Here is a 12,511-nt window from a genome sequence, read left to right on the forward strand (position 1 = left end):
ATCCTCTTTCAGATACTTATGAGTTGTGTAATCCTTGGCGAGCCACTTAATATCTCTGGGCTAAGAGAGTTAGAACCAATTCTTGTAAGGTCCCTTCCAAATCTCAATTTATGCTTCTAGGGCTCTAGGTATGGAATTAAAAATTACATAACTAGAAGGAGTATCCATAGCAATGAAATTAGAGAGCTTTCAAAGTATAAACAAAGCCACTGGGTTCTCTATTTCAAAATATATCATAGGGAGTCAAAATAAATCAAAATGAACTCTTTTCTTTTTTTCTTTAAGTTTTAATAACTTAGGCATCCCTTCCATATTTTGGTTTTGATATCATAAGTTAGCATAAGAAATCAAATGGGAATTTAGGGGAATTTTCCAGACGCCCGTAGATGACACAGAAAAAGTTTAGAAACTCAGAAATACATAATATATACAGTATTGTATAATTTGAACATATTTTATCTTTTTTTTAACCCTTACCTTCCATCTTAGAATCAAGAATGTGTATTGGTTCTAAGAGCAGTAAGGGTTAGGCAATGAGAGGGTTAAGTGACTTGCCCAGGGTCACACAGCATTTTATCTTTTACTACCACAAACATGAAGTTTCTTTTTTAAAGTTAAAATTAAAAAAAGCTAAAGTTTGCAAAAAGAATGTGAAAGCCATCAGATAACACAAAGGTAGAAATATTAACTTTGACCTACATATAGCCTAACCAGATAATACAAAATTTATGATAAGGAAAATGTAAATACCCCATAAAAAGAAAAAAAATTCAGACCTCTTTTCTGGTACAAAGGGAGGGCCTAAAATTTTTATGCATATTTTCTAGATTGTGGGGGTACCATATCCTTAACCTCTGTGATGTGGAAGGGATACTCATTTTATTTTTCCAATTATATGTAAAACAGTTTTGAACAGACATTTTAAATTTGAGTTCCAAATTCTCTTGTTTCCTCCTTTCCCTGCTTCCTCTCTGAGACAGCAAGAAATTTAATATAGGTTTTACATGTTCAATCATGCAAACCATATTTCCATATTAGTAATATTTTGAAAGAAAACACAGACCAACATATAGGAAAGTCACCCAGGTAACTAGATTCCAAAGTATTACACTACTTTCCCTCTTCTTCAAACACAACCTAATTGATGTAACAAAGTTAGGGAACACTAAACCAGAGGGTCTATTAGCTTTTCTTGGTTTTAAATACAATATCCAGAAGCAAATGAGAATAGTAACCCTGTTTTTGATGAACACAAAGATTCTCACTATTGAGGCAAACTATTTGACAGAAACTTCTGGGAAAACTGGAGAGTAATCTGGTAAAAACTGAATCTATCTGATGATATACCACGATAAGTTAAAAATGGATACATGATTTAAACATAAAAGTTGATACCATAAGCAAATTAGAAGAACATGAAAGAAACAACCTGTAAGATCTATGGATAGAAGAAAGGGTTAGGACCAAACAAGAGGTAAGGAGGTTCATGAAAGGTAAAATGGATAATTTTGGTTACAAAAAATAAAAACAGTTTTGGTATAAACAAAACAAATGCAACCAACATTAGAAGAAAAGCAAAAAAGGGGAAAATTTTATAGTATATCTGTCTGATAAAGGTCTCATTTCTCGAATATATAGATAACTGAGCTAATCTTATAAAAATAAGAGCTAATTAAATGTTAGAAGATATGAACCAGCAATTTTCAGAGGAAGAAATCAAAATTATCAATCATCATAATAAAAATTATCTAAATTACTAATCTTTAGAGAAATGCAAATTGAAATGACTGAGATAGCACTTTATACCAAACAGATTGGCTAAAATGAAAGAAAAGGAAAGTGATAAATGCTGGAGGAGATGTAGGAAAATAGGTTCACCAAAGCACTGTTGGTGGAGCCATAAAGTAGACTAACAATACTGGAGAACAATTTAGAATTATGTCCAAAGCACTATAAAACAGTGTCTATTCTGATCCATCAATATTGCTACTATCTCTGTTCCCCAAAGAGATCAAAGAAAAGAAGAAGGAATCACAAAAACATTATAGCAGTTCTTTTTATTGTTGCAAAAAAAAAAAAAGGAAACTAAAGAGATGGCCATTAACAGGGGAATGGCAGAACAAGCTGTTTTATAAGAATGTGAAGGAATATTATCTTGTTGTAAGAAATGATGAAGGGTACAGTTTCAGAAAAAATCTAGAAATCCTGGAGTCAGGAGGACATGGGTTCAAATCTAGCTTTAGACATGTTCTAGCTGTGTGACCCTGGGCAAGATACCTAACCCTGATTGCCTAACACTTGAGGCTCTTCTCTCTTAGACTGATATGAAGACAGAAGTTAAGTGTTAAAAAGATTTATATGAACTGATGCAAAGAGAAATGAGTAGAACCAGGAAGAACAACATACATGGTAATGACAGCATGGTAAAAAGCTATGGAAGACAATCCAAAGGACTCATGAGGAAACATACTATCCATCTCCAGATAGATTGAACCATTCTGCTTTCCTTTATTTAAATGGCTTTCTTCTTCATTTTTGGGAACCCAGCTAATGTGGAAATGTTTTGTATGACTATATTTATATATAATGGGTATCACGTTTTTTTTTTTTTACCATCTCACTGTGGGAGAGAAGGGGTGAAGGGAAGGAGAGACTTTGTAACCAAAAATAAAAATAATTTTTTATATCTTATTTATAATTTAATAAAAGACCACCTTCAGGCAACCTTGGTGTTAGAGAGAGAATGATGCCCTCATTATGGCTATTAGTAGCCACTGCTACCTTCAAGATTCATAAGCTCAACTTTCTGGCTTTCATGATTCTAGAAACTGTCTAAATATCTGGTTTGATTGGAGGAAAGCAGTGGGGGGAGAATAAAAGTAGGAAATGTGCTTTGGGCACTTGATTTCTGACAACCCAACCCCTGTGGGTATTGAGCATGGGACCTTGGCTCATTAGTACTGTATGCTTTCCATTTGAGCTAACCAGTGACATTGACTCAGGCTTCCCTGTGGGCAGAGCCCAGGGATCTCTTGAAGGCAAAAAAGGTCACTGGCTATTTGGGAAGTGATTGTTGGCATAGTATTTATCATGAATGGGAACAAGTAAGCCAGCCCAAGCTTTGCTTCCTTTTTCTCCTGGATTTTTTGCTTCCATAGACCTGGCTTGAGTGGAGAATCATTCCCTTGAGCAGGTGGTCTCTGTGGTCCCTGGCAAAGGCTCTTTCCCAGGTTGCTTGAATGTTTGAACATTTCAAGGATCTGTACTTTATTCAGCATGGTTTCTTCCATTGACACTAATCACGAATATGTTTTATCAGATGCATTGTGGATACTGAAAAATTCATCACCTGTTGACCAACCTGGTGATAATTAACTTCTCCACACTTAGCGTCTGCTATCAGGTCCCTACTCAAAACCATTTTAGCTTTGAAGAACCTGCTAGAGCTTGTGCTTTGATGGTCTGGTCCTGAAGACTCCAGGATTACCTGTGGGCCATAGTGGGGTATTAGGAAAGGATTGCTTGAATGTGGCATGAAAAAGGGTCAGAGTGTTGGGTGGGAATAGTGCCGTACATGACATGATCAAAAGGTTGCCTGGTCATATATTCTGCTCGTCTCAAAGATGCCTCTTTCTGATGTGCATGGCCAGGTTCATGTCAAGCACTGGTATTACATTGTGAGGCTACTGCACATGCTGGATCTGAAAGACTGGCATTTGTTATTTATCACTATCTCCTGGGGCAAAAAAAATCAATGGAACTGAGAACATCAAATAAATAATGAAAATAAACACACTGCAAATTTGTAATGAATAAGAAACGGCTTGATGATTAGAGAAACAGACAATGTGTGGAGTCTGAGACAATGGACATATTGGAAAATGTAATATCTTAATGATGGTGGATTGCAATAAGAGCCTGTAATGTTGCTAAGATTATAAATTGGCTTTCAACTTGAGTTAATAAGTTCATTTCAACTATATTATGTGTCAATATAAAATGTGTTGGAAAATTGGTGCTTTCAGAGGTCTTTGGACAGAGTTGTAATGACAGACACTGGTTTGGTTGATCGACTAGATGCTCAACAGAATGGAGATCAATTGTTTACTATTTCTGCTGGTGTACTGGGCAGTAACATCCCAAGCAGATAGGAAGCTAGCCCTGACTCAAATGGTGGGGCAAAGTGACTTTAAGAGAAGGTCAGTTGTGAATGGGTTTTTCCTCTACCCTATATTACCAAAATGAACTAAGGGTTCGTTTTGCAACAGCATCATTTCAAAACACAATACTGACATGAGTTAAGTGATCATGCCAGTATCATCAAGGAATGCTGATGATGACACAAAGTGGTTGGTTAATTTTGTGTGGTAACAATGATATAATAAGATTGATTCAACAGGTCACACCTGGAAATCAGTCTTAATTACTTTAGAGTCTCAGGTGCACATGTATTAATTAAGTCCAGATGATTCGGAGAAACAAGAATTAAATGAGAAGTGGGAGGGCTATCTTTTCAAGGTTACAATGACAAAATAGTTTTAAAGTCTTGGGTGGTAGCAGTAAAAGTAGAAAGTAATACATAGAATATATAGCAATATACAGATAATTTTGTAGAGAAAAGGCTGTGATCTTAGAGGGTCAGATGGTAACTTAATATGACTTCTGGGATTTGGAATTGGAAAAGACCTGAGTGATTATCTTTAACCTTTTATTTAAAAAACTTTTTTTGTGAACAAAAACTTTCTCCAACTCTCCCCTGCCCAGCAAAAAAGATAAAAACCCTTTGTAACAAGCATGCATTGTTAAGAAAAACAAATTTTCCCAGTGGTCACAGCCAAAGTATACCACATTCTGTACCCAAGTCCATCACCTCTCTACCAGGGGTGATCATCTCTGATTCTGGTTGGCCATTACATTATTAGAATTCTTGAGTCTTTCAACATTATTTATTGCTCACCTTTACATACTGATAACTTGGAAATAAATACAGCACTACCAAATCTTCAGAAAACCCACTCTTTAATCAGGAAAAAGGGATAGGTTCATTATTCTGGACACCACACAGAACCAAAGGCTCTGGGAAAAGACACAGCTCTTAATGCCTACTCCTCTGGGAGAGAACACCATGCTAAGCACCCACTCCGAAGAGATGCTGAACCTGAGCGTCTCTTTTATACCTTTTGGGAAGCCTACAAAGACTAAGCACAAACAGGTGAGTAAACCTCTTTGCAGTCAATGGCTATGATATTAGGGAACGTCATCTGTAACAAATTAAAGACAAAGGTCAGACTGGGCTTCCCGAGAAGACAACTTTCATCCAATAGAGAAGCCTTCAAAACAAAAAGGTGTGTAACATTCAAACCAAAATAGGGGCACTTGGCACTGGGATTTCTCAAAGATAAGGGTAAAGGGAGTCATCCCAAAATCCATGTTGACAATACTTACTACTTTAAAGCTTACAGGACCTTTTTCATATGTTATCTCATTTTGTCTTTACAATATTGTTAATGTATAAATTGTTCTCCTGGTTCTACTCACTTCACTTTTCATCCATTTACACGTCTTCCCAGGTTTCTCTGAAACAATCCCTTTCATCATTTCTTACTGTGCAATAGTATTCCATGATACACTGACCATCATTTGCCTCAATCTCTTCTTCTATGAAATTAAGCTGTTGAAAGAGATAAAAAAGAGAAGTGCTCAGATACAGAATATTTTTTTACATCAGCTCTTTGTGGTGAAAGGGAAGAGAAACCAAGGAGATATTCTTCAACTGATGAGTGTTTCATTGAATTCCAGTCATTTTCAACACAAAGAGAACTATAGAAATGTATATTTTTGTGGACAGGGGTCCTTTTCCTCTTTCTTTGGTGTCTTTCAATCTGTCAGAAGAAGAGACTGAAATGAAAGGCAGATAGAATGCTGGTCCTGGAGTCAGGAAGCCCTGAGGTCAAATCTGGCCCCAGATACTTACTTGCTGAGCGCCTGTGGGCAAATCACTGAACTTATGTCTGCCTAAATTTCCCTTATTGTAAAATGGGAACAACAATATTCCTAGGGTTGTCATGAAGATCAAATAAGAAATTAATAATATCCCTGAGGTCCAATGAAGTGGCTTGTCCAAGGTCACAAAAATATTAAGTGGGAAACCCAGGGTTTAAAACTAAGTCCTCTGATGACAAATTTAACCTTTTTCTCCCAAGCCACCTGGTCTCTCAATATACAACTCGATGAAGCCATTTAATCCTTCTGAATCTTCTCCATCTGTAATATGATCAGGCTGAATGAAGTGCTGTCTAAGATCACTTCCAACTCTAACATATTCCAGATTCTATCACTCTGTGTGTGTCTCCCTTTCCTACACACACACACACACACACACACACACACACACACAGTCAACCATCAATCAAAGGCAAAGAAAGAAACATATCCAGATGCTAAGAGGCAGACCACAATTCCTAAGGTTTGTAAGAATAACTCATTCTTAGAAAAAGCTTGAAAGTACAGGAAGTGTTTTCTCCAGTGACAACCCTGTGAAGCAAGGAGTGTAAGGATTACTTATATCCACTGAAGCAACTGACTTATAGTCATGAAGCCACTAAGTATAAGATGGAGGACTCAAATGATTTCAAAAGTAGTGGTTTTCTCAGACCGTCTTTTCTCCACTGGCCTTTCTAGTCCCCCATACTCTTCCTTTGGTTTTGGTACCTTGCTTTTAGGAATTATAGTTGTTGTACAGCTGTTTTTCAATTGTTTCCAACACTTTGTGACCCCATTTGGGGTTTTCTTGGCAAAGAAAATGAAATGGTTTGCTATTTCTTTCTCCAGTTCATTTTACAGATTAGGAAATTGAGGCCGACAGGATTAAGTCACACAGCTAGTTAAGACTCTGAGGCCAGATTTGACTCAAGAAGAGTCTTTCTAATTCCAAACTCAGTGCTCTATCCACTTCGATGGTTCATCTGTAACATGAGGGAGGTGAATTACATGGTTTCTGAGGTTCTCTTCTAATTTTAAATTTATGATTTTATTAATTTCTTCATTTTACTAAGAAGGAATGGAAGATGGAATGGAAATGACACATCTAGGATCATACATCTAATAAATATCAGACATGGAATTCAAGATCAGGTTCTTTGACTTTCAAATTCAGCACTCTTGAAACTATCCTTTTGCCTCCTTTGAACTACTACTTATAATAGATGATATTTGGAGGGTATATTTGATGGTTACTAAATAACAGATCAGGAAGTTATTGTCTTTTGCCTACCCTCCTCTCTCTATGCCTCCCATTTTCCTCCCTCTTCAGAAGTCTTTTAGCCTCCCCTCACCCCTTCTTCAGTCTCCCTCAAGTCACTCAGTGTGAGTTGTGAGGTTTCAATGCAATAGATCTTAATCTTCTTTGTCAAACAAGGGGTTTATTTGGGGAAGACAGGACAAGGGTGGAGGATAAGTTAAGAGGGATGGGATATCCCCATTATCAATAGTGAGTGTTAGGTTGGAGGATATTGAAAGAAATGGCAGTTCAGTCACTAGCATGAAACAGAGCCAGTCAGAGAGAGATATAAGGACTACTGTCCTACTTTTTCTGCCTTCTTCTTCTGCCAGGCCACCTCCAGCTTGATTATCCCAAGTCCCAGAGATAAAACCAGCTTTTTCCTTCAGCTCAGCCAGAAAGCCCAAAGCCCCAGAAAAAGTCCAGCAGTTGGCTTGACTCCAAACTGCTTTTCCAGGGCACATTCCAAAAGGAATCTTCATTTGACTGACAGCTGACCCATCTCCAGCTTCTGTCCTTTGAATGCGTTTTCTTATAATTTCTCTCTTCCCCACATATTCCAACCTTTTCTTCTTTGCTGAAATCTGTTCCTCCTCGTTTCCCAGAAGCAGATGCAACTGGCAGTTAAGTGCAAGGCTTAAAATCCTACAGTAGCATCTCAGTGGGGGAGGCAGGATTAAAACTCAGGCTCCCAGAGCCTTCACCAGAAACCTGCTGGTTTGGAGCTGTCCCAGGCCCCACCTGTCCTTTGTCTTCTTCTTGATTGACCCCTGAGGTTTCCATCTGTGACTCTGTAAGTGCAAGAACGTCTCCCTCCCAAGTGACCATCCCTGAGCCTCGGCTGGCTTCCCATTTCAGGGCTTCTCTTTGCTCTCTGGTTTCCCTGAGAGGTTCTGCATTAGTGGGCTTTTATCTGTATTTATTGCGGCTGATAAGTGCCTGCCACCCCCAGATGGGCGCTTGGCTAGCAGGCCCTGGTGCTTGGAGCAGGCAGTTTGTATGCTAATTTTGTTGATTGCTCACATCTTCTGATGCCTCTTTTTTATCTTCCCGGTGTCCCCAGTAAAGGCCTTGGGGAGCTGTTACCCACCTGCCCTCCTTCCCCCAGCCCCGGAGCTCCCAAAGAGACAAATGCATTTATACTCGACTCATTACATCTCAGGCAAAGCCATCGCCTGCCTTTTCAGAACAGTAACTAAATGTGCAGATTAAAATGTGGTCATTGGAGCTGAGAGAGCGTAAGGGATGCTGCTGATGTTCGGAGCCACCCTTCTTTTATCTGCTTCACCAAAACAATTTATGGTTACGGAGCGCTTTACCTGAATGATCTCATCTGATCATTCCATGGCCACAGCAGCTTGGTAGAGCAGCTATACTTTCCCCATCCTGTAGAGCCGTTATGGAAGAGTGGATTGAGTGTTCCGTGCGGAACTTGGACACAAAATCCCATGTGTTAACACTAGCAGAGGGAAGTGGGCAGTGGCCGGAGAACGTTTTATCCTCTAACAGTAATGTTGTAAAGACAAACAATGCTGAAAGACCCAAGAACTCTAATGAACGCAATGATCAACCAGGATTCCAGAGGACCAGTGATGACAGAGAGGCGATGGCCTAAATAAGCATTGTGAGATACTCATTTTGGTACATGTTCCAGATGGAAATTTGTTTCACTTCACTCGTTTTTTTTTGGGGGGGGGGGAAGAAAAAATGCTTTTTAGTTAGAAAAAAACTACACTTCCTGGGTGAACATTAGTGGGTCATTTAACCTTATGTGTTTTGGGCAACATTCTAGGACAAAGTTGTAGTTGGCTTAGGAAGTTACACATTTTGACAAAATCACAGATTCTTCATATATGTGTGATGATACTGCATGGGAGAGAGGCTTTCTGATTCCTAGCCCAGGGCCATTTTGCTGCTCTGTCTACCTTCCCTGATAAGTCTTTGGTTTACAAATTATTGTTGGAATTACATACTTGTTCATCCTTTGTTCTCATCTATATAATCCTTTAAAAATTGATCATTTTCCTGCTGAACTTAAACACCAAATAAAATGGGCATTTCTATATTCAGTAGAGCAGAGAAAAAGGATTGTACATGAAATTGTACATCTGTTATGTATGGCTTTCCTTGAAAAAAAAAGGATATGATGAGTTCAGCCTTCAAAGTTTTCAAAGCTGTACTTATTTGTTTTTTATCTGGACTTCCTTCTATTCTTTCCTGACACATTTTAAAAAAAGATATGCTTCAATCACCTTTTCTTTTTCACTTCTGTTTTGTTCCTCCTTTCCCTACCCATCAGCAGCAGAAAAAAAGAAAAACAAATGTACATAATCAAGCAAACAATTGACTGTGTTTGAAAATGTATATCTTATTCTGTATCTTCAATCCATCACCTTTCTGTCAGGATATGGGTAAGATTTTTAATCATCAGTCAGTCTTTTGGAATCCTGTTTAGTCATTACATTGATCAGAGTTCTTAAGTGTTTCAATGGGTTTTTTTCCCTCTATGATGTTATTGTCATTGTATAAGTTGTTCTACTGGTTCTTCTTGTTTCATACTGCATCAACTCATTATGTCTTTCCAGATTTCTCTGAAATGATACATTACATCATTTATTGTATAATAGTAATATTCCATTCCATTCTTGTGCCATATTTTATTAAACCATTCCCTAATAAATGGGGACTCCTGTCTATACACATATATCTGCCACTCTTTTCTGCCTTTGATTATAATAATCTCCCAGAGGGACTCTCACACAGCATTACCCCATGGTGATAGGCATTTGTTAAATGTATACTAGAAGCTGGTGATATTGTTAGTAATTCTTAATAAGAACCACAAGATTATGGATAGTCTTCTGCAGTGTCCCTTGTTGGGGAGCAGATTCTTGGCCCCTAATGCCTTCTCAAAATCTCTTCCTTAAAGTTCTTTTCTCAGAGCAAGCCTGTATTGATTCTACCAATGCTAATTGACTTTCCTGTGGTTATTCTCAGGACAAGGGTTAAGGTTAGCTGAGGCACTGTCACTACAATAGAAGACTGAGCCTTCTTCACAGCTGCTTTGCTCCTCCTCATCTTAGAGAAAATTCCAGAATCTCCAAGTAATAAATGACATAAAATTAGGCACTAAAGTAACTTAGCAACTCCAAGTGTTATCAGTTAGATGATCCACAGTAGCTTGCTATTATTTCAGACTCAGATTTCTATTTATCCAAAGAAAATCAAAGTTCCCTCAATGGGATTTGTGCAGCAGGGAATTAAGAGCTTCTATTATCCCTGCCTGAAACTGCTATGATCAGTGGCACCTGGGAAACTTCGAGTACTTTATTACAAAGCAAGGTACTCAAGCTATGATCAAACATGTGGTTGGAAGGGGGCAGCATGGACTTTGGTCTCACTGCCTTTGTACCTGCTGGTGGCACAGGCTGAGCTCTTGTCCCTTTGTGGATGCTCAAGGAAAGCACTGTACAACAGCTGGAAACAGAAGAAAGCAAAGTCTTTATCTGAGTCTGGCTTCTGCTTTGCTTGAGAAACCTGGACCAGATTTCTTCCTCACTGTTCCTTAGTTTACTTTATTCTGAAACAAGAACAATAGTAGGATCCCAGGGATGGGAGATAACATCTCGTGTTTTAATTAATTTCGGAAGTATCTAGATTTTTCTGTTAGTGCTTGATACACTTAGGAGGGGCAGACTAGACTCTTATTCCTGAATGAGGCTTGCCCTCCGTAAAAGCAATAAATGTCTGGTTTGTTTCATTATGTCTTTTTTAAATTAAATTTTTATTTTTTAAAACTCTTACCTTCTTAGTATCAATTCTGAGACAAGAGAAGGGCAAAGGCTAGGCAACTGGGGTTAAGTGATTTGCCCAGGATCATTCACATCTTTGTCCCATCCTCCTTTCTTATGCCCCATCCATACTTGCCTCCTTTATTTTTTTTCTCACAGATGCTCATTATTTTTCCATCATGGTACCCTTTCATACACAGACAGTATCACATACTCCTCATATTTCCTTTTTGCTCCATCAAAACTTATCTGCTCTGTGCCTTATACCTCCAAGGTTCTACTTGTGTGAAGACTAATCTAATAAACAAATTATATAGGATGCAGAGCTAAGGTATTTATGGTAGATTATAGCTTAGCATTATCACTCCTAGTTTTTCAATGGCTAATGTGACCTAAGCCATGATACATCACAAAGAGTACCAGATTTGGAGTTGAGGGACCAAGTTTTAACTTTCTATTTGCCATAGTTCACCCTTGTGACCTTGGGTGAGTCACTTAACTTCTTTTGGTCTCAACTGATCATCTGTAAAACAAGGCGCATTGGACCAAATAGCCTCGTCTATCCCTTGTCTCTAAATCTATGATCCTATAATCCTTTTGGGGAGAATTATGCCGAGAGGAGCTGGCTAGTTGGGCACTGTGGTGGCAGGCAGCAGCAGAATGACCATGGCAGAATAGATTTGAATCATCTTTGTCTCTGCAGTGCATAAGAGCGAATTTCCAAGGGGAAAGGGAACTGCTATCGGGGCTAGTGAGTGTAACTGGGCTATCCAGCTTTGGTATCTTTAGGTGGTTTGGATTGCTCACAAAGTGGAAGCAAAACCCTGAGACATGGGAAGGACTCTGATTCATTGTCTGGATTTCCTGAGGAGAAATTTCCCTGACAATGGGAATATCTTTGTTTCTCTTGCCTGGTGTGGTAACTGACAGAGAATCAGCCAGGAGAAGAATGTGTGTCTAGGTATCTGTCCCTAGGTACCTGGTGTCTTGTGGTCGCACTCAAGACCTTTATGGCATCAAGCCTGTTGAGAATGGCTGTCAGAAATAGCTCTGGCAGAATTCTGGCAAAGAACTTACTCTGAGACCTTGCTTCTTCTCTTCATATGTCTATTTGTTAACCCAACTATAACAGTTCCATCTACATACCATGGAAACTGCCTCTCTTTTCCCTGCCACTGAAGACAATGTGGAAGAGAGAGAGGGAATAAGTAGTTTCCTTTAGCATTGTTGTCCTTCATCCTTTGTTTTCTGACGTCATGGAGTGGTAGCTTGACTCGCTGCGAATTGGATTTAAGTGAGGCAGAGTTGAAGTTTTGGGGGTAGATGTGATTTTGGGAGGTCTAGCACCTTGAATGGGAAGGCTTGCTGAGTCCTTTTCAGGGATGCTTAGTCACCTTTGGTATCTACCTTTTGCCCATCTCTCACTTGTGGCTCCAAGAAG

The 12,511-nt window shown here is 38.7% G+C and overlaps 1 long non-coding RNA gene across 1 annotated transcript in view; it reads right to left on the reverse strand.

Annotated features, from left to right (window-relative positions):
* The window catches only part of LOC130454592 (uncharacterized), a 39,707-nt gene extending 31,605 nt beyond the window's left edge, over positions 1 to 8,102 (reverse strand). Inside the window, exons 1-2 of the long non-coding RNA XR_008912302.1 lie at positions 7,587 to 8,102; positions 5,539 to 5,671 (exon numbers count right to left, since the gene is read on the reverse strand). This is a non-coding gene — a long non-coding RNA (uncharacterized LOC130454592). The remainder of the gene's footprint in view (positions 1 to 5,538; positions 5,672 to 7,586) is intronic.
* Between the last annotated feature and the right edge of the window lie 4,409 nt (positions 8,103 to 12,511).

This window comes from Monodelphis domestica, chromosome 5 (assembly GCF_027887165.1).
Source record: "Monodelphis domestica isolate mMonDom1 chromosome 5, mMonDom1.pri, whole genome shotgun sequence".
Classification (NCBI taxonomy): domain Eukaryota; kingdom Metazoa; phylum Chordata; class Mammalia; order Didelphimorphia; family Didelphidae; genus Monodelphis; species Monodelphis domestica.